The sequence below is a fragment of the Globicephala melas genome, chromosome 2 (genome assembly GCF_963455315.2).
Source record: "Globicephala melas chromosome 2, mGloMel1.2, whole genome shotgun sequence".
In the NCBI taxonomy this organism is placed as follows: Eukaryota; Metazoa; Chordata; class Mammalia; order Artiodactyla; family Delphinidae; genus Globicephala; species Globicephala melas.
Window position 1 is genome coordinate 130,548,003 of NC_083315.2, and position 25,066 is coordinate 130,573,068.

Consider the following 25,066-nt stretch of genomic DNA (forward strand, 5'->3'; position numbering starts at 1 on the left):
CTCAGCTTTCATAACAATGTGAGCCAATGCCTCATGATAAATCTCTTTCCATATATCTATAACTAGGCTCTTAGTTTTGTTTCTCTGGAGCATTCTGACTAATACATACAGAGCTGCAGAGAGTGAGGACTTCTGTGACTTGTCATCAGTCCTGGAATAGGAAAATGATAACACAGGGCGAGAGTAGCATGCAGGCGTGAGGACACTGGGAAGAGGACCCGTGGAAACAGGAAGAAAGTGAGTGTAACCAGACCAAACAGAGATCTCTGTTTTCACCTGGCTACTTAAGTGTCTGTGTCAGCCTTTTGTGAAAGGAAATTGGCAATTAGCTTCAGAACCTCTGCACATCCTTTGGAAACTACAGCTTTAAGCTAATTATATAGTGTCTGGATAGTAGGATAACCATATAATATAGTACGCTACTATACCATATATGTAGTAGAATGTATGTATCATTTTATAGCACAAGTCATTTATGTAAAACATTTCCATAATGGTATTCACATATGAATACAAGCTCGCTTAACATACACTCAGACAACACAAATAAAGGAAAAGTCCACTCCGGGCTGTCCCCCTTCCTCCTATATCCCCTGTGTTAATTTCACTCATCTCCTGAAGAGGGGGAACTCACGTCATCAGTTTGTGTTATGTTCTTTCACACATTTTAATACATAGGTTTACATTTGAACAGCAGTTCAATGTAGACATTATTTTGTCGAACTTTTAGTATCAACTTAAAAGAAATAAGTATAGAGTATCCTACAATATAGGCGCTACAACTTTCATTTTAAATGCAACAATATATATTAAAGGTCCTTCCATATCAGTACATGTACATATATTTTATAATTAACTGCTGCAAAATATCCTATAGTGTGACCATACCAATACTTATTTACATATCCCCTAAAAGATCTTTTGCTCTTACAGTTTATACTGCAATGAATATTTGTGTGTATTTTTCTGTGTATTCATGTGTGAATTTCTATAGGGAAGAGTATAAAACAGTACAATTACTGGGTCAGTGAGTCCTTATATCTTACTAGAAGCTATCAGATTGTTCTCCAAAACTGTTGTTCTAGGTTCACACACCCACCATATGTGAGGGTGCTCAGTCCCCCCATCTCCTTAATAATATATGATGTTATCAATCCTGTTACTATTTTGCTAATTTGATGAATATAAAGGGTTTTCTTAATATTGGATTATTTAATTTCCAAGTTAATATTTTGGTATCTTTTTTTTTTGCGGTACATGGTCCTCTCACTGTTGTGGCCTCTCCCGTTGCGGAGCACAGGCTCCGGACGCACAGGCTCAGTGGCCACGGCTCACGGGCCCAGCCGCTCCGCGGCATGTGGGATCTTCCCGGACCAGGGCACGAACCCGTGTCCCCTGCATCGGCAGGCGGACTCCCAACCACTGCGCCACCAGGGAAGCCCTGGCATCTTTTTAAGTTCTTCCTTAAAGAACTATCCTAAGTATTTTTCTATATTTAGATACTTGTAGTTACAGCCTATCTATTATGGATGAGATTCTGGAGCCCAAAGTTGCCATAACAAGGTAAGCAGCCCTTTCAAAATAGAGACACAGCAATGTATATTTTTGGCTAGCTGGGCTGTGCATTATTACATGTTCGTCAGAGATGGTCTCTACCTCAATATTCCAAGGGAAGACGAGAGAGATGCTTAAGTAACTAACTTTAAATACATCTAATAGACACAATTAAGGTAAGTTTAATTTTACAAACATTTATTCAGCAATTATTATGTTCACAGCCCTCTGCTAGGACTAAAAAGATAAAGACATATGATACTTAACTCCAAGTATTTCACAGTTTACTAATGAACATTGATAGACTGAAAAATCAGTGTAATGCAAAGAATATTTAAGTAAGGATCAAATGACATGTAAACTGGTTCTCCAGAAACTTCAGGGAAAGAATTGGGATATCTTTCCTTGAAGTGGGATATCAGGGCAGGCTTTAGAACTGGTGTCTGGGCAAGGCCTTGAAAACATACAGATTTCATGCGGCAGGGGGAACACAGAAGGACATTCAAGGACAGTCAAGGCTGAGAGAACAGGGGAGGAGAATACACGTTGGACTATCCATCATCCTCTGTGGCCCAATGTGTGAGTGTGTGTTTGAGCGGATGTGTGTGCATGCATACGTCGTGTACACAGTAAGAATGGGAGTTGAGAATTAATGTAGGAGCTAAGCCTGGAAGGTGAGTTGGGCCTGGGATAGACATTGTTATGCAGTACAGTGTTTCTCAAAAGGCAGATTACCAACATCTGTGAACAGGTTAATCTGCTTATTTAAAATGCACACTCCTGTGCTTCCCTGGTGGCGCAGTGGTTGAGAGTCCGCCTGCCGATGCAGGGGACGCGGGTTCGTGCCCCGGTCCGGGAAGATCCCACATGCTGCGGAGCGGCTGGGCCCGTGAGCCATGGCCACTGAGCCTTCGCGTCTGGAGCCTGTGCTCCGCAACGGGAGAGGCCACAACAGTGAGAGGCCCGCGTACCGCAAAAAAAAAAAAAAAAAAAAGCACATCCCTAGCCTCACCCAACCAGATTAAAATATCTGAGATATGGGGCTAGGGATCTTCATTTTGAACAATATCCCCCAAGGATTTGGGATTTTTGTTTTTGTTTTAATGTGCACTAAATTTGAAAATCACTCTTTCAGACAAGGGTGATCCTTTGAAAATTTTGATCTTCTTTTGGGAGGGGTCTAAGGAAATCATCAGTTAGGGAACATCCCACAGTTAGCTGAGGGAAAAGAAAGGGAAGTGACCCTGAAAAAAACCCTACTGTCTAGGTGCCCTTGAGACATACTGTCCCTAGGATTGCTCTAATATCAGGATGCATGATGGCCAGAGCAGCCCAGGTCAAAAGCGGAGATGCGGAGATGCGTTTAGGACCATTTAAAACCAATCTTAGCCTTAATGCTCTTTGCAAAAGGCATAATTAGGAATGTAAAAGTCAGATTACCTCTGATTAGTGAGGAACAGAGTGAAGGGTGAATCCATTAGAAGCTACTTGTAAGACAGTCACACTTTAAGAACATTGCTTTGATGACTTTGAAGGGGCTGGAATGAGGGGGAAAGGCAGCAGAACCAGTTCCTACTTCAAAGACCTGTTATAGTGTTTACCTTTTTAGGGCAATACTCTTAAATGTTTTGGAGAGTAAAAGGGCAAAAGTCTCTTTTAATTTGAATATGATTGATTTGGCCATTTACAGGTAAATTTTGGTTGACCATAAGAGTGACTCCATACTTTGAATCAACTAACATTTTTGAAATTGTTTGAATTTACCTGTATGTATTTATATTTTATTTGCATAATTCCATAGGCTTTATGCAGTTTCAAATATATTAAAGAGTCTAATCCTTGCTACCAAGAGATACTTGGGATAGGGATCTTTATTTCCCATTTGGAAATGAGACAAAAGTTAAGTGGTTTCCATCATTCAATACTAGAAATCAGGTTTTCCAATTCCAAGTTCAGGATTCTTCTCTCTAAACTCCTTGAAGACAATTAAAATATGACAGGGATGCACTGTAGCACCTGAGGAAATTGGTCTCTGTCCCCCGCAGATACAAGCACTTGGAGAAATACCGCAATCTGAGAAATGGAGGAGAATCATGTCCAAAGGATTTTGAGACGTGTGGCCGTGAAGATGTGGATGTGGTGAAACAGGAAGAGGCAAACTGCTGGACAACCTTAAGATTCTCCCTGCGGAGAGATGTTTGAGTTGGATTTTTGGTTGCTGTAGCTGAAGCGGAAGATGCTTCACCTAAATATCCTTCAACAGGGGAATCATCTTGTGTAGAAGATTCTAGATTAATAATAGGAAGGAAGGACTGAATGAGCTTAGGGAGGTTTTAGGGGGAGAGGAGATTCTTAGACTAGGCCACAGGGCAATAAAAAGAACCAAGAGTTTAACAACATACATGGTGTACCTACCAAGTACTGAGCACTGTGTTATTTACATACTTGGGAACAGGAAGAACAGATAGGATCCAGTAGATGTAAACTTACAAAAGTTGTCTCACTGAAGGTGCTGCCAGAGTTTCCATTAGCAAATAACTTTAAACAGCTTTCTAAAATAAGAAGGGGATCCCTTTTCTCCACACCCTCTCCAGCATTTATTGTTTGTAGATTTTTTTATGATGGCCATTCTGATAGTAGCACAGGGAGATCAGCTCGGTGCTTTGCGACCACCTAGAGGGGTGGGATAGGGAGGGTGGGAGGGAGACGTAAGAGGGAGGGGATATAGGAATATATGTATGCATATAGCTGATTCACTTTGTTATACAGCAGAAACTAACACAGCATTGTAAAGCAATTATACTCCAGTAAGGTGTTAAAAAAAATAAAAATTAAAAGATAAAATAACATAAGAAAGGGATATGGGATGTAAGAAGCATGGCAACAGTCACTAGAAATGGCAAACATGGCTAGAGCAATATATGAGTTCACGCCGGTGTTGATTTCAGCGCATGGTCTTAGAAGCCTAGGATTTTTTAAATTGCCTTCAGCACCTTGATATTTTAAAAATATTCTTGACACTTCCTTTAATCCCTTCTCTGAATATTCATAGAGACATCGCCTAGGGCGATGAGCTCATAAATGAAATCGGATCCATTCCTTGATACAACTGCATGGGAGACATCCAAGAAAAATCTGCTCCAGAAAATGATTTGGTGACTCAATATGCTGGCACTCTTTCTTCTGAACCAGGCCTGTGCCAACTTTGGTGTCAGGGGCCACTGCTGGAAGCACTGGCTTTCAACTGACTTACAACATGGAGTCTTTTTTTTTTTTTCACAGTTACAATTTTTTTACTTGTGATGAGAACTTTTAAGATCTACTCTCTTAGCAGCTTTCAAATATACAACAGTATCATTAACTATAGTCACCGTGCTGTACATTCCATCCCGTGACTTATAACTGGACGTTTGTACCTTTTGACCCCCTTGACCCATGTTGCTCACCTTCACACTCCCCCGCCACCTCTACTCTGGCAACCACCAATCTGACCCCCATAACTGCAAGTTTGGTTTCTGGTGGTGGTTGTTACAACATGGAGTCTGAGTCTTCCCTGGTCAGTAAGGGTCCAGCAGGGTTTTCTACCCATTAGGAGACCTTCAGTTCAATCATTTGGCCAAAATACAATTTGGGTAATCTACCAACCCAGAATTCTCCAGTAATTTCACTTGGATAACACATTGCGTTTTTTTATTCTCTTGGCCATCTCGCCCGCCAAACTTGCATCACGTTACATACTATTAAACATGTTTCCCCACCAAGCTGGCTGAGGCAGCGGGTAGTACGATAATTGTGCTTTGCACTTACCACCTCCTTTCAGAAGCTAAGTTTATAAACCATTTGCCTATCTGGCAAGAGTGCAAAAGGAGGATCTTTGATTCTATCCTTCTTTATTTCTCACCTTTGAATTGCATTTGTCCTAAAGAATTCCACAGATAATGAATGGGTTTATACGAAAGGCCGTTCATAACATCTTGATATTTTCAGTGAAAATTTTTTTTTAATTTGTCTTTTTGTTGCGGAATCAGGGAAGTTAAGGCTGGAGCATATTTAGACCAGCTATTGTTTGCTTTTTAGAGATATCTGTGTAGGAAACAAGTCTTGAAAACCGGTAATAATAATTTCTAAAGTATTCTTCTTGGAGTAAACACATGTGACTTGGCTTTTTGATACAATTAAATCCATATTTATGATCAGCATCCTTAGTCTCTAACAACATTCTGGGCTTTATTGAGGACAAGATGAAGAAGTCCAAGGTCCTATGCTTGCCCCTAAAGGATCTACACTCTCACTGGGGAGACTAAACACACATGAAATGGTGACACAGCAGACAGAACATACGAAAATGCTGTAGAGAGATGTGGTGTAGAAGTGGATTGAAATCCACTGACTGGATTTCAATCCTCATTCTATCACTTATTAGTTGTGTGATTCTGGGCAAGTCACTTAACTTCTCTATGCCTCATTTTCCCATCTTTATAATGGGAATAATGCTGGTTAATTAACACATCTAATGTTTTTAGGATAATAGATCAATGATAGCTCTTAAATAAAAAGATATATGTAAACAAAGTGTGAATTTTTGAAGGGGAGATTTCTTTGAGTTAGAATACTTAGGGATATTTCCATGGACGCTTGGATGAGGTTGATTTTGAGCTTTGAAGTTCAAAACAAGTAGAAATATTATTGCTTTTGCACTCACTGACTCCCTTCTGAAGCCAAGTTGATATCCCACTGACCTATCTGACAAGAATTTATCAGTAGTGGGTCTTTTATTCCATAATCAGAACTTTTAAAAATTATAAAATAATGTTTACTATAAAACATTTAGAAAATATACAAGTACAAGGAAGAAAATATAGTTTCCTTTATCCCCTATTGACATATTCTTGTATTTCCTTCTTGTCTTTTTTTTCCTATGCATGTATTTTAACCAAAATATGGTGATGGTGAATATATAGTTTTGTGTTCTACTTTTTCACTGGATTCCATGGGACGGCATTTTGCATTGCTATCAATTATTCTTTAAAAACATTGCTTTTCATGTTGACATCATATTCCATCATATTAACTCCCTTGGCCATTTATTGTTATAACTTAGATTATTTATAATTTTCCTCTATTATATAAAAATGATGATGAGTATTTTTCCCCATGGGTCTTTGTGAGATTCTTTAATTATTTCCTTAGGATAATGAACCTTAGAAATGAATGTATTGGGTTAAAGATTAAGGGTGTTGGGCTTCCCTGGTGGCGCAGTGGTTGAGAGTCCGCCTGCCGATGCAGGGGACACGGGTTCGTGCCCCAGTCCGGGAAGATCCCGCATGCCACGGAGTGGCTGGGCCCGTGAGCCGTGGCCGCTGAGCCTGCACGTCCGGAACCTGTGCTCTGCAAAGGGAGAGGCCACAGCAGTGAGAGGCCCGCATACCGCAAAAAAAAAAAAAAAAAAGAGATTAAGGGTGTTTTTAAAACTTTGAATGTTTATGGTTAAAATGGTTTCAGAAAAGTTAAAATAAGTTATACTCTTGCCAGCAATGTTTAAGAGTTTTATACATCTCACTTTATATTCATTAAAATTAGTATTATTTTAAAATCTGTCAGTTTAACAGATGAAGCATAGCATTTTCCTTTAATTGGTAACTATTTGCTTACTAGTGAGGTTGAGCTTTTTTCATATGTTTCTTTGCTGTGGATTTCTCCATTTGTGATAGTCTGTACCCCTTGTTCAATTTTTTTTAGGGGGGGTGTTTTGTCGTTTCTATCTACTCAAATGAGCTCTTTACACAGTAATGATAGTAACTCTTGGTCACATTTGTGCCAAATTATTCCTGTTTGGTTTTGGAGTTTTTTTTTTTTTTCCGGTACGCGGGCCTCTCACTGTTGTGGCCTCTCCCGTTGCGGAGCACAGGCTCCGGACGCGCAGGCTCAGCGGCCATGGCTCACGGGCCCAGCCGCTCCGCGGCATGTGGGATCCTCCCGGACCGGGGCACGAACCCATGTCCCCTGCATCGGCAGGCGGACTCTCAACCACTGCGCCACCAGGGAAGCCCTCCTGTTTGGTTTTGATGCCCATGAATTTTCCATTCTTATAAAGTCGGTCTAAAATTTTTTTCCGCTTGTGATTTCTTTCATTGTTTTTCAATCTAGAAAGTCTGAAATTTTGTTTATCTTAAAAATCTGTATAAGAAACTAAATTTTTTACCAAGGAGAGGTAGAAGAGATGCTTCTTCATCATTATGCTCTCTTTTCTCCTGCTCTTTCTCCTCCTACTTCAAATGAACCTATGTGAATCCAAGGCAATTCAAGACCAATGTTTGGAAAATATGTTTTTGTCAATTCCAAAGTTTCTACTCTTGGTTCACACCAGTTTCTTGTTGAGTCTGTGGTATATCCAGCAGCCAGGTTAAGTAGAGAATATTTTCCCATAAGCTGGTAAAAAATCATGGGCTATTGCTTGACAAAGATTCAGACTTTGGAAAAGCAGTTAAAAAATTATATTTTTCTCTTGACTCAGTTTGCTGTGACTCGACAGAATCCAATCCTCTGTTGGATTTGCTGTTTTTGCTGTTGATTGAACCCGGCTCTGTGGAGAAATCTAAAATGAACATTGTCTCATTATTCACTTTCCTGGGAAGACTGATTCCTACCCTGTACATTGCTTCTCAGCAGGTCTGCCATAAGTGCGGGAGAACTGGGGAGAGCCTACACAGTCGTATCTCACAGGAGGTTTGATGTAAAAAGATTAAATCTTAGCATTGTTTCCCAAATTATTTTGAGTGTCAGCTTAAAAGGCTTTTAAGGTTTTTTTTTAAAAAAATTTTGAACGGAAGTATTAACTGGAACCACCAGGGGTGGTTAGTTTGAGAAAAGCAATACTGTGCATCTTAAATTGGGTAGAAATTTTTATGACTCAAATTCTTCCTTTATTATACCCAGATGGTGAGAGCAGGCTGCTGTCTCTGATGCCCTGGTGGAAATAAACCATCAAGGAATCCTTTTCTAAGATGGAAGCCTCACTGAGAAGTTTAAACATGGTGCCAGCATTGCCTTTTATTTAGCATCTTGCCTGGTGCCTTATATCAGAGCATCTTTAACTTAAATAAAATTCATTGAATTCCTTGAGGTGTAGAGTTCTTCCTGAAAATTGCAGTTGCCTATATAGGCATTGGGTAAGAAATTAACTAAAGGTGTTGCTTTATCAAATAACTACCCACCTGAAAAGATGAAGTAATCATTTGTTCATTCAACAAATTATATGTTCATTACTCATTAAGTACAAGATATCCTAATGGAGTTAGGAAAAGAAGTTGCTGTATAAAAAAGTTAAGTATGAACTCTGGAGAAAATGTTTCAAAGTACAATTTATGTCATATCTTAATGGAAAATTCATTTTGAGAAAACCTTTATTTAAAAATATAGGTTAAATATACTTGTTTAACATAGCATCAGTATTAGCTTCACATGTGTAGTCCTTAATAATTATAAAGTATGTTTACATAGGATTTCTCTTAATTTATATAGCTCTTTGGGGGACAGGTAGGAAAGGCATTAACCATCGTCATTTTACATGTTGATGAGTTGATAGCTAAAGTTACAAGGCTAGAAAGAGATGGAACCAAGAATCAAAAGTAGGTCTTTTGAGTCTTAGGCTGACCTCATTCCTTCTCTACTATAGTGCTGAAAGAGAGGAAAATAATAAATAGCTCCATTTGCATGTGTGACACTTTAAAGGTCAGGGCAGCATTTTAGTGGTAATTGCTGTCATAATTTTTCTTTTTAAAAATTAATGTAAATTAGGGTATTGCTAAGCTTTCATCTCCTAGTAAAAACGAAAGAGTAGCTATGGTTTAAATATAGTAAGATGTAGAGAAATTTCATAATATAATATTTCAAGTTTAAACTTGGAACACATATTTTTAAAAAATTTTTTTAGGAGGGAGATGCCCCAGATTGTCTTATCCGAGAAGTGCCTCAGGATTTCCTTTGTTTTTGTTTTTTTCTATTACATTTGATAATAAAGTTTATCAAGGATGCAAAACTGGACTGGCAAATAATTGTAGTCACAATCACCTTAATTGTGCTCTTCCTCAAGAGAGAGGGTTTCCTCTCTGAGGGTGGTGTGGGTAGACAATGACAGGCTGGGTTGTATGCTGCTGAAACCACTGTTCTGTGCTGGAAGAATGAGCAACAGATCCAGAATGTTGGTTGTTTGACTGAGTATGGATTTTGGCTAAACCCAAAGCTTGAGAAAAATTTTAGTCATGGTCCTGTTGTTCAGTAGAAAACAGATGGGAAGAAGACTGTCACCATTTATACTTGGGATACAGTGCAGCATAGATGCAGACCTGGAGAACAATTGTTCAAAGGTCATAAAACCAAGGAACTAGAACATAGTCAATTCAATTCAACCAGTGTTTATCAGGTGCCTCCTCTGGGTCAGGCACAGGGCTGGAACCTAGGACAGTAGCAGAAACTAAGTGAAATATAGCCTCTGCAGCCATGGAACTATAGGACAGGAGAATTACTGATATTAAACGTGTGATTGATTACAAGAACGATAAATGTCATAAATAAGAAAGGACAGGGGGGACTTCCCTGGCTGTCCAGTGGTAAAGAACCCACCTTCCAATGCAGGGGACTCAGGTTCAATCCCTGGTCGGGGAACTAAGATCCCACATGCTGCAGGGCAACTAAGACCACGCGCCACAACTACTGAGCTCGTGTGCCTCAAAGAGAGAGCCCACGTGCCATAAATCTACAGAGCCCATGTGCCCTGGAGCCCATGCGCCACAACTAGAGAGAGAAAACCCACACACCACAACTAGAGAGAAGCCCACACACCGCAACAAAAGATTCTGCATGCCTCAACGAAGATCCTGTGTGCCACAACTAAGACCTGATGCAGCCAAAAAAAAAAAACAAAACGAAAGGACAGGGGACTATAGGAATGAGTACGACTAAGGGGATTTAATCTAGTCTAAAGTTTGAGGGAAGACTTTCATCTTTTAATCTTTAAAAAATTCTTAAAGACAAGAGCAGAAAGATTTAGGAAAACCAAGGTGTGATGGCTAATTTTATGTGTCAACTTGACAGGGCCATGAGGTGCCCAGATATTTGGTCAAACGTTATTCTGGGTGTGTCTGCGGGGTGAGATTAACATTCTAGATGAGATTAACATGAGACTGAGTAAAGCAGATTGCCCTCCCTAATGTGGGTGGCCCTCAACCAATCAGTTAATGAATTTAAACGATGTGTTTTAAATGTCTTTGTATCCTAGAGCTATTTTTTCTCATGTAATTAGGTCATGCCTTAGAATTAATATGATTTATCAGAAATATGAAGTTACTGAATATTAAGCTAATAATTTATTAAAAATTTAAAATGATTACTGAAGTTGGACAACATTGATTTCATATTGCCACTCAGCTGGCAGAAGAATCTATCAACATATACGTATCTGTATATAACCATATATATGTAGAAAAATCTATCAGCTATATATAACCAGAGTTATATCAATAACTGGATGCTGTAGAAAGGATGAATCTTGCAGATAAGTAAACAGTTATCCAGGAAGAGTGTGAGTTACCAGCCATTCAGTAAACAGTAGTAAATATGATGTCATAGTATTGGGAATAATGAATATTGGTGAAAACAAAAGAAATAGAAAATGTGGCATTTTTCCACATAGAGCTTACAATCTAATCCTGAACCAGATCAAGTACCTTGACTACAACCACTAAAGGACCTTTAGAATAGTACAAATTTCAGCTGTGCAAACTGAAACTCACATGGGAAGGGATGTGAGGCAAGAGTGCACAGAGTTAGGGGGGGTTAATTCACTCAAGACATTTTTATTAAGAATAAATCAGGCTGAGGCATTCCTGTCAGCCCTGGGGATTCAGCAGTGAACAAGAGACACAGTCCCTCCTGGAGTTTAGGCTTACGACACAACTATGAGCTAGTAAACAAAAGTCATCCCCCAAATTAGTCAGTGATGCTTGTGATAAGCCTCTGGGTGCTAAGAAGTCTGGGTGCTGTGAACGTGTATGAAGAAGTTAGGAAAGGCTTCTTAGAAGAAGTGACGTTTCAGCTCTGACAGAAAGAAAGAGTAGGAATTGACCTGATGGAGAGAGAAATGGGAGAGACTTGTTACTCACAGAGGGAAGACCCCCATGTGGAAAAGAGATCAACACCGTTGGAGAATTGAAAGGTTAGTATGTGTGGTGCACAGTGAGCTAGAGGGAGAGCGAAACAACATATGCTAGATGATGTGGGCCTTGAAGGATCCTAGAAATATGGGAAGGCCACAACAGGCTTCAAGCAAAAGGATCACATGATCAGAAGTTCATTTTTAAAAGATGGGTCTACCATGTGGAGAATGGATTGTAGGAGAGGAAGAAAGGAAACAAGATCAGCAGTTCAAATTGTTACAGTTGTGCGGGCATCAGGTAATAGCGGATAAGCCTGGGGTGTTAGCGGTGAACGTGGAGAGAAGAGGAAGGATAAATACATTTGCTGCCAAGGTGAAATCAATGGAGTGATTACATGCAGGGAGATATGGAAAGGGAGGAACGAAAGTGGCTCCAGAGTTTTGGCCTGAGTATCTGGGAAGGTGGTAGCGTCATTTACTAAACTGTGGAAAAGGATAGAGGGGTTCGTTTTGAGAACAAGGTATGAATTAAACCGAGGATACCTCTTGAAGGAGTTGGGAAGTGAGAAAGCACTCCATAAACAGCAGAAGGAAATGGTATTGAAGGGCATGAAGGCAGAGAGAAGGCCATCAATACGTGTGTCTGCTTGTAGAGGAGTGACAACAGAGGAGGAATCGATTGAAATGGAGAAAAGTGGAAGACCATCTCAAAAGAAAGTCAAATATACTTGGATTCAACCTGTTGTACCTAAGAAGAGATGGTACTGAAGACCACTGCTTAAAGGTTAGGTTAAAGATTTTCCTAATGCCTTGCTCAGGATGCATCCCATGGGGAGATAGGAGGGAGGCACCCTTTCCTAATTTGACACCCTGAGGACATCCAACAGTGACAAAAAATAAATAGAGCAAAATGCCACTCTGGGATATTCAGTCCCATCCAAATATTGGAATGGGGAAAGGGGTTGTAAATAGTGAGGAGAAGGACTCCAGATATGAGAAATCCTCTAGGAGTTGGTTTGAAAATAAGAACAACAACAACAGTAATAGCAATGTATACAAGTACCATTCATTGTGGTTTTAATACGTGCTCACCAAGCACTCACCATGTTCTATCTCATTTAAAGCACTCACCATGTTCTATCTCATTTAAAGCACTCACCATGTTCTATCTCATTTAATTTGTGCAATCACTTTATGAGGTAGGCATATTTTAATTCTCCACTTGCAGTTAGAAAATAGAGTTCAGAAACATAGTTAACTTCCCAAGCACGAAGCAACTAAGAAGTGGTGGAGGCAATATACAGGTTTAGATTTGATAAACTCTAAAATTCTTGTGCTTTACAGCTAATTACTCCAAATCATTTCTGGCCTCCAGAAACATCAGGGGGCCCATGCATTGTATCCATTCTAGGAAGAATCTGGAGATGGCTCTGAGCGACCCATCTATACCAACCTAGTAGATCCGTCTGGGGTCCCATTGTAGTGGAAATAGCTGCTTAGGGATAAAGGATACATGAGAGGACTGGACATAAGAATAGGGAAGGAATCGAAGCCTCGCCATTCCTTCCCCGCCCCCCGCCACCCCAAGTACTGCCACAATATCTGTAATAAACCTCGATGCGTTGATCACTGTCTTGGGTTTCATTCTCTGAATCTCTAGGGTAAGAAAGACTCTGTTCCGACAGCCCTCCTCCACCATCCCATATGCCTTCCGAGGAGTGGTAGCACTGGTAGAATGCCAGTGTACATGGGCTTCCCCACACACTACCCAGCCCTTTGTGAGGCTGGGGGAGGTCGAAGAGGATAAGGGTGAGGACTGCGGAGGGACTTTTAGCTTAAACAGCCAGGAGACAACGGCGTCCATGGAGGGTTGTGACTAGAAGCTAGAAAGTACAGAACTTAAACTATACTCCACTGGCCACAGGTAATAAATGACCTCCACTTGTTTCTCTTGTATGGAAATCCAGCCGATGGCGTATATCACAGGAATGTCAATAATGACTGTTTTGTAGCCTCAGCAATTTCATTGTTAAAAGCCATGCACCAAAGTAGAGGATGGTAATTATGGGAGAGAAGGTGGGTTTTACTAAGACTAACTCAATCTAACATTGGGTCTTAACAAATCTTGAGTTTCAAACCCATTCCACTCATTGGGAGTCCAAGTTTTCATGTCTTTGGAACACTCAGCTTCCTGCCACTATGGAAAAAGGACTTTAAAAGACTTACAAGGCTTCATAGACTTCAAATAAATCTTATGAAACAACATGTTCACGTGTTAAGTGTAAATGAGTCAGAAACATAAGGATTAAATTTCCCTTAAAATACACAGGGGTTTGAAAATGAAGGGAAAAATGCTAAGGGCAAAACGTGTTTTGGATTTTGGCAAACCCAAAACATTTGAAAAAAATTGGTTTGATGTTTGATGAACCCTAAATACAGCAGAGTTTGCTCATCTCTCGTAATGAAGACCAATAGACAATTTTTTGTGTGAGAACACAGAATCCCATCGGAGTGGCCTCTGGACTCCTCACTACTGTAGAACTTGACTGATTTTCATTTCACTAATTCACAAACTTCTTTACTCAAACGATGGTTGGTGGTCTCTCCCACACGAGTTCTCAGCAAAGACATAATAAGAGAATGCTGGAGAAGACGTCTGGGATTACTAAGACTTCATTAGTCTTATAAAATGCACTTCGGGGCATAACCACTGTACAATAAAACATTAACATAAATCATTAAAATGGAACCATGCCTTGTCAAGATAAACAAGAGGAGTGTGTTTTATGTGGCATTGTCCTTATTTCTTTAAATTGGTTCGTTCACTTGCTAATTTGCAAAACTGAACAATCAGACATTCTGTGGTATGAATTAAAGCAGTGGGATTACTCCATTCATAGATTTCCCATCAATACCCCTGATTTCTATCAAAGTTTCTTAAGTTGTAAAGCTGGGAACAGTCTGGTGGATGCTTTAAGGCCGTGGCAGTACTATTTTTCCTCCTGAAGTGTTTCTGGGGGCTGTGAGAGATCAGAATTGGAAATGTCATTTTTGCCCCTTCGAAATCTGAGATCTCTGATGGGCAAACAGTGGCTCCCCCATTAAAACTGTTCTCTCTGTTGTTATTTGTGTTGGCTTTTGATTGAAATTGAAATTTCTTTATCCTTATACTCCTCTGCTAGTAAGATTTGTGTGACTTTTCAAAGACTCTTTCATAATGTGTATCAGGAAATGTTTCAAAGACAGGTTCCTATAAAAATAGCAACAAGAGGCACCATGGATTGAGCAAGTGCTACGTGCCAGCCCTGTGCTAAGCTCATTGCATACCCTACACTGTAGAAAGTTCTATGACGGAAGTGCGATCATCTCCATTCTGCAGATGAAGAATTGAATTAAGTCATGGTGGTAGAGTGGCTATTTCAACCATTCATTTATTTAATAAACACTTATTAAACAATTGATTTGTGTCAGGCGTTATTCTAGGTGTTGGGGATATAATGATGAATAAGACATCTCCTGCCCTCAGAGAGTTTATATTCTAGATGGAAGACCTTTCTTTCCTGGGAGCCTGTTCTTGACTGCTCTACACTTTCTAGGTGGTTTTTAGGTGTAGAGGGACAGGAATAAAAACTTTATATTGATTTTTTTGGGATTTGGCTCATATGAGAGTGTTTAGTTACAGGAACAAGGCTGTTCATGGGATATTGTTCTCTGGATAGAAAAAAGTTGCCAAAGAAGGAAAGAAAAATTCTTATGAAGAAGTTACCCTTCTCCATTTTGCAAATTAGGTTACTCTATATTTAAAACTGTTTCTAAATACATTGACATGGACTTGGACCTTGAGTTTTTAAGAACTGATTTTAAGAACTGTAGGTCTGGAGGATGTTCTCTCCTGCCTTACGTGTCCAGTTGAAAAAGAACTTTGCTTTATATCTGTTAGCAAGTACTTGCTGGCATCCTTGTGACTTTCCTAACTGACTGATTTGAAATTTTAGTGATTTGAGGGTAAATTGTCAGTGAAAAAAATTTTAACCCAGAAAGCTTTGGACTGAATACCTCAGCTGCATTTTTAAAACTTTTTAGGGTTTAAGAATTTGGGGATGGAAAAGGACCTAGACCAACCCTCTCACTTTATAGAAACTGGGAAACTGAGGATAGAGATTTTAAATACACATAGCCCTCATGAGGGCAGGCCTGGACTAAATCTCCTATGAAAGAAGCAATACAAATTTTTCTTAGACTAAGTTTTACTGATTACTCACATGTTCTCTGTGGGTAAGGGTAAGGCGTTACCCTTACACTTAAGATTGAGATAATATTATCTAGAAACTCCATTCCCTGTTTGTGGAGAGTAGAGCACCTTTCCCAAGTTTTCTGCAAATTTCCAAGGGCTCACATTCCCATGCGCACCTCTGGTTCCAAGTTCCCATGTTAGCTCTGTTTGTGGTTGGTCACGTCATTCCTCACATTATATTCCTATTCCATGGTGTGTTGACCTACACTTGGGCTTTTACAATTCCACCTCTTACACACGAAGAAAGACCCAAACAAACAAACAAAACAAACTATTTATATGAAGTCTTTATGTATTTATCAGACTTCACTGAGGTTTTGGTAAGATGGAGAGGATTTAATATTGCAACATCTTAACATGGAATATTGGACATTCTTAATCTTAAAATTATCCTTGTCCCTTTCAACAAGTAAGGCTCAGTCTCGAGCCATGTTGCCCCAAAAGCTCTTTCTTTCTCTTCCTTCTCCTATTTCCTTTTCTATCTCCTTCCTCTTGGAACAAAAGCCAAGTTCTTCTATGGTCTCTATTATTTTTTAATTGAGATACAATTCACGTGCCATGAAATTCACCAGTGAAAAATTCATTTGTTTTTAGCATATTCACTAAGTTGTGCAACAATCACCAATACCTAATTCCAGAATATGTTAATAACCCCAAAAGGAAACCCCATATCCATTAACGATTCTCATTTCTCCAACCCCCCAGCCCCTCGCAAACATTAATCTACTTTCTGTCTTTATGGATTATCTATTCTGGACATTTCATATAAACGGAATCATACAATATATAGTGTCTGGCTTCTTTCACTTAGCATAGAGTTTTTAAGTGTCATCCATGTTGTGGTATGTATCAGTATTTCTTTCCTTTCTGTGTGTGATTAGCTAAAATTTCATTGTATGGCTATACCTCATTTGTTTATCCATTCACTAGTTGATGAATGGATATTTTTAATACTATAGCCATCCTAGTACATGTGCAGTGATACCTCTTTGTGGTTTTGATTTCCATTTCCCTAGTGGCTAATGATGTAGAGTATCTTTTCATGTGCTCATTGATATTTGTATATCTTCTTTGAAGAAATGTCTATTCAAATCTTTCATCCATTAAAAAAATTGAGTAATTTATCTTTTTTAAATTTTCAAGTTGTAGTGTTCTTATATATTCTGAATGTCAGCCCCTTATCAGAAATGTGATTTGCAAACATTTTTTTTCCATTTTATGGGTTGGCATTTCACCTTCTTGATAGTGTCCTTCGAAACCCCCAAGTTTTTGATGTCGTTGAAGTCCAATTTATCTATTTTTAATTTGGTTGCTTTGCTTTTAATGTCATATCTAAGAAACTATTGCCTACTCCAAGCTTACAAGGATATACACCTGAAAGGACCTGAGAGGGGTCCTCAGCCAATAGCTAGCAAGAAAATGGGGACTTCAGTCCTAAAACCAGAAGGAAATAAATTCTTCCAACAACCAGTGAGCTTGGAGAGGACCCTGAACCAGCCCTGCCACCCACCCCTCTCCAAGAGAACTGAGCCTTCAGCTGACACTTAGAGTTCTGCCCAGTGGACCTGACCTAAAGAACTATGAGATAATAAATGTGAGCCGTTTTAAGCTGTTAAATTTGTGGCAATTTGCTACACAGCAATAGAAATTCAACGAACCATGTTACAAGAACTTATTTGTGGCCTTCTCTGTGACTCATGGTGAGCCATTCTTGTGAACAAAGTATTATCAATATCAATAAGTCTGTATGCATGGTATACTTTATGTAAATCTTATGAGTTGTATTTTCAGAAATAACACATTTGGAAACAAAATAAGTCCCTAAATTAGCGATTTTGACGTATGATTCTGTGTAGTGCTGATAATCTTGCTAGGATACCCAAATGTTAGGTTTTTCTAGCATTATCCAATAATTTTTTCTGGCACATTTTCCAGGTTCTGATTATTCAGTATAGCATATAGGTCTTTATAAATATGTACTACTAAAAAATTAATAATAATAAAATAAAAACCACTACTAAAATACTTTTCCTTGGTAAATACTACTAAAATAAAGAATAACTTATGATTTCAGGAATTCACAAGAATTTCTGGGAATTCTGATTTCTTGTTTCCTAAAGCTTAATATCTGTTGGGAATTTGGAAACATTGTTTAGTGTTGCTATAAGGATTGAATAAACTAATGAATGTGAAGGGCTTAGGCCAGGGCCTGGATGCAGAAAGTGCTGATACACGGTACTCATGCTTAAGACACTCTGGTCTTAGACATAAATAACAGGAATATCAAATTGACTATTAGGGCATTTATGGATTTAATTGACTGCATTTTAATCTGAATTTACACAGCACAGATGAGAGGAGAGTAAGGGAATTTAAAGCAACTGGTTAAGAAGAAATCGAAAGGGATTTGTCTTAAAGGTGGTTCAGCACCCTGAAGATTTTTTGCCTCGTGGGGTAGTTTGATGCATTAAAGAATTTATTGAAAGGAATCATCATGATGTATAGTAAAGCCACTTGATGGAGCTTAAAGAAAGATGAGACAATAAGAAAGCAAATGATAACCTTCCCCCCAAAACCCATGTCTATCTTCTTATAAGAGAGTGAACTGAGTTTGAACAGTTTGATCTGATTTGATTTGCTTGTTAGTAACAGAAAAATACTTTGCAGTACCTAACAAGCAACACGATCTTTATAACTTAACCACAGAAGCCATATCTACTCTTCCTCTACTTGCGAGGAGGGGGGGATTGGGCTGCAGTTCAGATGGAGGGAATAGAACAAAGAGATAAAATGGATTGAGCTTCAGGGTCTTAACGTCCTCCATTTCCACTAGAATATCCTCTCTTCTATCCATCCAGCCATGTTATCCTCTCAAATCTACCTAAATATTCAACTTTCCCTGGAAAGTATCCTGACTGACCTCATCATTCTTTTCCATTTTCACTTAGCCTTCAGGGACTTTGCCCCTCGTTTGTGTCTTTCCATCTTCAAGACCTTCTGTGTTTTTTGGTCTGTGGGAGCTATTTCCCCCCATTAGATTATGGGGTCCTGTGACAGAACAAGTCTTTTGTGTGTTTGTTTTTAATTTTCAATGTATAGTGTCCCACACAGGTGTTATTTAATTGGAGGGCATCTATTCACTACAAATGTGTCCCAAATAAGTGTTAATGGTACATGGTGAGAATGTCAGTTTAACAAGTAAGGAATGCTTTTTTTTCCAGTTAAGTCAAGATTCTCACTCGGTATGAGGCTCCCACTTTTCTGTGCAATTTCAAGTAGGATATTTTCCCTCTACAGTCATTAAAGCTTTGCTGTTCTCAGACTCCCAAGCCCTCCCATCACCCATTATATTCCTAATACAAATGAGAGCTTGACGAGAACATAAATTGACAGATTGGAGATATTTCAACACGTGGCAACCCTTGTTTTTAGAAATAACATAGTTGTCATATTTCACTGGACAAGTGATGGGATTCAAGAATCCCCCAAAAGATTTCTTTTACAACTAAGTCTATTTTGGTAATTTTGGAGTTTTCCAGCTTGTGCTGAATGAATTTGATGGAGTTTCACCATCTTAGGAGTTTGGGGTTCTAGGAGCTGATTATGCCGTCTTTGCCACTCTTGGGTCCCAAGTGTGGGACACATAGGGTACATTTTAGCAGGTGTCGGCAAACCCCACACATGTGGTTTCTTTCCCCTACCCTTTACACAAACAAAAAGTATTTCCATTCGTATTAATTCAGTCTTGAACTTATTTTAGAAGCAGCTGGGAAAAGCCACATTTATCTTTGTCGTTATGCAACCGGCTGAAAATTAAGGAAATCATGTGGTTAGATGATTGCTGAAAAGACCCAGCTCATTAGAGATGGGCAAACCTTGAAAGGATTGACTAGGTTCTGAGAGGGCTCCTGAAGTTTGGCTACTTCTCTGAACGGTAATCAAATTAATAACCTGTACACAGTGGAACAGGATGTCTCAGATGGTTATTGCCCCATGAGGTTATCATCCTTTCCCATGTAATTTTCTTTCCCAGTGAGGGTTCCGCCATGGGAGAGTTCAGACTAATAGCAATATGCTGTGACTTCTGCCAGTCTCTTTCCCCACCCGACCCTGCCTTTCCTTTCTCATAAATGGTTGGCCCATTGTCTGAGCAACAGCAGAAAATTCAGAACAAGAAAAAGCCCACAGGATGCAAACCTTTATTGCAATTTTGTGGGGATGACGCCGAGGCTGACAATGACTGCTACTCTAGAGAAAACCTTCTAGGTGACTTTTAGAACAAAACATTAGACATGGTCTCCAGTGAGAGGATTTTCTAGGCCTACGGCTGGTGATAACTTCAAAGTGAGGTCTGTGCACAGAGGGAGGCATTGAGAACATTAGAGACCAAAGTGTTATATGACCTCAAATGTTTCTCTTGCTTGCTTTCTCTCTCTCTTTTTCTTCTGCGCCTGACAAATAGCCTCTGGAAGGCTCATTCCATTAAGGAAGTTCGAGAACCAATGAATTTTCCTATTACTAAAACACTATCTTTCAACATGACTTACAAGCCATGTCTTTCACTAGAGTAAAATGAGTCCAGAGTGGGAAGCAGTCAGCATGTGACAGAGCCCACCAAGCAAGACTGCTAGACTTGCCCTTCATCGTCCAGATCTCTCTGAGCTGTCACTGTCATGTAAAACTGCAGATACTTTCACACTTTCATAAGTGCCAGTATCACAAATCAAGTAGACTTTCTTTTAGATGTAAGTGTCTTTTGGTTTGCTAGTAGACATTATTTCTAATGTATTTGCTCGAATCTTCAGATGTGTAGCCATTTGGGGCCATGAAACTTCACATCTAATTACTTTGAAATTCGGTACCCTTTTATACTCGAAAAACAACAATGAAAACATTGTCCAATTCTATTCACAATGAAAATATCCCTCAGTAATTTGATTTGCAGGAAATGAAAAGTATTATCAACAGAATATGCTTTTCAAAAATTTATAATCCTTTAAATAGGCAAATCCTTTCTCCGGGATTAGTAGCGTGGTTTGTGTCCTAGGGGCCAAATCCTATTCTCTGATTCAATCTTCAGATCCTTTCTAACAGTGCCTATATTGATTTCAGACCCAGTTTTGCTTAAGAATCTGAGGACAGAATTTGGTCCTGTGTTTAGAGGTCCTTAATAAGGATTTCTTTAAAAATGGAGTTTATCTAAAACATAGCCTTTAGTTCCAAAAGCTAAATTCTGATGTCTCAATGACTATAACAGATGTGCTTAATTTCTAGGTCATCTTTGGCTTTCTCCCTGTCTGGCTAAACTTACACGTCTCTGATCTGGAGGAACAATCTAGAAGGTTGATGCTGAGCTCCAAAAATTACTGGTGACTCTGTTTCCTTAATCCCAAATATTGACCCCGAATACATGTGTAATTGATCTCCCTACTGTATTTTTAGTGTTCTAGGGACTTGTCCTTTTTGAACACAATGTACATGTAAAGGTATATTGTACATATTTATCTTCATAGAGGTCAGATGCTCTCTGTAACGAGGAGTGTAACTGGTGTTCCGCACCTCTAGGAAAGATGAAAATAAGTTCTCTTAATGATGATACAGAGATATGAAGACAGTAAAAATCCTAAGTTGACTTTTTGAATCACTAAACAGTGTTCACATTACAAGGAGCACAGTTTTAGTAAATGTGTTCTGTGTTAATTATTTGACAAACGATTATCTGTGTCTGGTATAAAGCAGAAGATTTGTTTAATCAGGATACATCATTCCCAACCTAGAGGAGCTAACGGAATTTGCTGTACCCGTCTCACAAAATTTGTCTGAGAAAAAAACCACATATATTAAAAAGTTCTCAGAAATGTAATATGTGCTACATTAATTCAAGAAACCAGAGAGCAGAGAGGTTATAAGAGAATCATCAAAACATGGCTATATTATGAATACCTAATAGAAGAGAATCTTAAAAAGAAAATCAAGAGATTACAGTACAGTTAACCATAGTGTATATGCAATATGCATAATAAAAACATTTTTGAATGGGTATTGTGAGCCCAGAACAGCAAAAATATGTCTAGGAATTGTGCTGATTGAGTCTCAGAACTACCCTATGAAGTATGATCATTGTACACCTAAAGCAAAGGAAACTTAGTCAACATGGAAAGACTTGTCCAAGATCATGCAACTGAGTGACTCAGGCTGTATTTGAACTCATGTGTGTCAGACTCCAATCCCCATGATCCTAACTAGGCTGTGTGCTTCTTTCACCCCTCTCACCTCACCCCCGCTCAGCCCTTGTCTCCCAGTAACGTGCTCTGTACATCCCCCCTCTCTGCTCTGTCATCAGTTCTAACCATCTCCTAGTGCACAAATCCAACAATCATTTCTTGGTCTCAGTCCTTGAATTCGCCGTTACTTGCCTGAAAGGTAATGAAGATAATGCATGGGCTTGATACAGCATTTGCAAAATGATGGTAATACTATAGAAACTGCTTCAGACATAATGTTGTTATTAAGGTAAAAGAGGTTCAGGGTCGAGGTTAGGAGCTCATGCTGTGTGACCTTGGATAAGTTATTCACACAGCTATGGCTCATCCTCTTCAGCTGTAAAGCATCAATGATAAGAGCACTTGCCTCATTGGAGTGTTGGAACACTTTGCTAGGGCAATGCCTCTAAAACCGTTAGCACTGTGCTTGGCTTGTAACTACCATTCAATAATCATTATTCTACGACAGTGCATATTGTTAGGATTATTATGTAAAAATATGCTGTGTAAACTCTTCTCTCTCCTTGCAATTCTCTCTCTCTTTGATCTCTGTAAAATGACCGTCTTTTGTTTTGCTGCCTCTCTGATGATTCTCTCTTATCTTCTAGCTTCTCTTCTTTCTGCCCCGTGCACATTTTTTTCAAGACTTGATTCTCGGCCCTTTTTCTTTGCCACCTCCAGGATCTCACACTCCCCAGATACCCATCTGATAATAATGCCCTGTCTTTCCCCGTTGTGCCCACCAAGCCAACACGTCACTATGTCCTCACTACACCCTGGAATTCCGCCATCTGCACCTGTTCCCCACCTCTGTCTTTACTTCCTCGTTTCCAGCCTGGGTTGGCTGGACAAATCCTTTCATGTGAAAATCTCTCCTCTACAGACTTGGCTCTTCCAAGCCTGTGATCTCCATATGCCTTATCTTTAACCATTCCAGAAGGTGGGTCATTACTGGAGGTTGTGCTTGGATTCCCCACAAATCCCTGCTGTTGCATCTCAGTCGGGTGTCCAGGGTTAATTGGATATCCTCTTATTCATGTCTAGTTAATGCCACATCATATTCCCCATAGTAGCATTTCTAAATTTTTCCATTTTCCTGAAGTCTCCAAAGAAACTTCTACACCCTCATTCCTATTTCTTTACCGCGAAAATCAAGGACATCTGACCTGAGCTCCCTCACATTCACTTTTTTCCACCTCACAATTGCTCTGCCAGTGTTGTTAATCTCATCCCCCTTTATCTTCCTCTGAATTCTCCTTCACCAATTAGACTCTCTACTTACTATACATTTTCAATCTCGCCTTCTCTAGTGCCTCCTTGTAATCACGTGTGTTTCCCATAGAGTAAAAACTTTTTTTTTTAACCCCGCTAACCTCTCCAGGTATCATCCTCCATGTTTCCTTCCCCTTGCTTTCATATTTCCCCAGAGAAATGTGTCCTTCATAACTTTCCTGAAGTGCATGACCTTGTCACGTGCCCCCTTCTCTATGTTTTTTCTTCCATTAGCATCCATGGCACCTCATGGTTCTGTCTTCTTAATTGATTCCTCTTCTATTTAGTCTAATTTAATTCAATCAACATGTATTCACCATTCATTTATTTCAACTGAGGTTGAAGAAGCCAGACACTTTCTGGCTAATTCTGCCAATATGGGATATGGCTGATAGCAGCATTGCCACCAAATTATCAAGCTTTCCTTTCTCTAAAACGAATCGACTTGGAATAATGAATTATGTCCTCTCCAACTCCAGGACTTGATGATTTGGTTGATGGTGATGACAATCACCATTGAAATAACCTCACAAAAGTTGCTTTGTGCATGTGTAACAGGCATGGTTATGCCGGGTACATCTTATTTTAACAAACACTACATCCTGTGTGTAACCTGCTAGGTATCATTCCCAGTGCGTTACAAAAATTAACTCACTGAATTTAAAGTGGGTTACACTGTCCTGCAGATAATGAAGTACCTATCGAAATAAAGCACAAATTGCTATTGTTGTTTTACTGATCTAATATTGTTTATAGTTGGATGGCATTTATTACAAAGTATCTGATTTCTGTTTAATGGAGAACTTCACTTTGGTGGATGTGTATATTCTCTTTTATTTTGTTCTTTAAATAATAAAATTTAAAAAGCAAAAAACCCAGTGGGTATTATGATTAATCCCATTTATGAAGTAGATATAATGATTAATTCCATTTTATAGATGAGAAAACTTAGAGACATTTAAATAACTAATCCAAGGCTATATAGCCAGCAAGTGACCCAGCTGGAATTTGAACCCAAGCAGTACGGTTCCAGATTCAGCGCTGCATAGGTACTCAATAAATGATTATTGGATGAAAAAAACACTTGAAGAAGTGTTTTCAAATAACTTGAAGAAGTTATTTTCTATTTCCAAAAGCTAATTTAAGATTTTCACTTAAATTATTTCTAATATTTTGCATGTTCTTGCTGCTTCCCTTAACCACTTGAGAAAAAAACTGTCCTTAAACTCTCTTAGTGTGGAAGTGTGTCAGTGGGACAAAGTAAGTAGATCTCCAGATAACAAAACCATTTCAGAATTTCCTTTTGCATTCTTGTTCTCATTTTAGGCACACCTGGCATGGCAATATTGGGGGATCTTTCGAGAAGGTACCGTGCAGGAATGGTTGTCCTCTCTAGGGAACTCCGTGGTTGCTACTTCTTCAGCAGGTCTCAGCACACAGACTCCATCCCGTAGGTACTGTGGTGGCAGTAAATCCTGTTGTGTTGGCACTGCTGTCAGGAAAAGGTTAAGATATCCTTTGCCAAGTGGA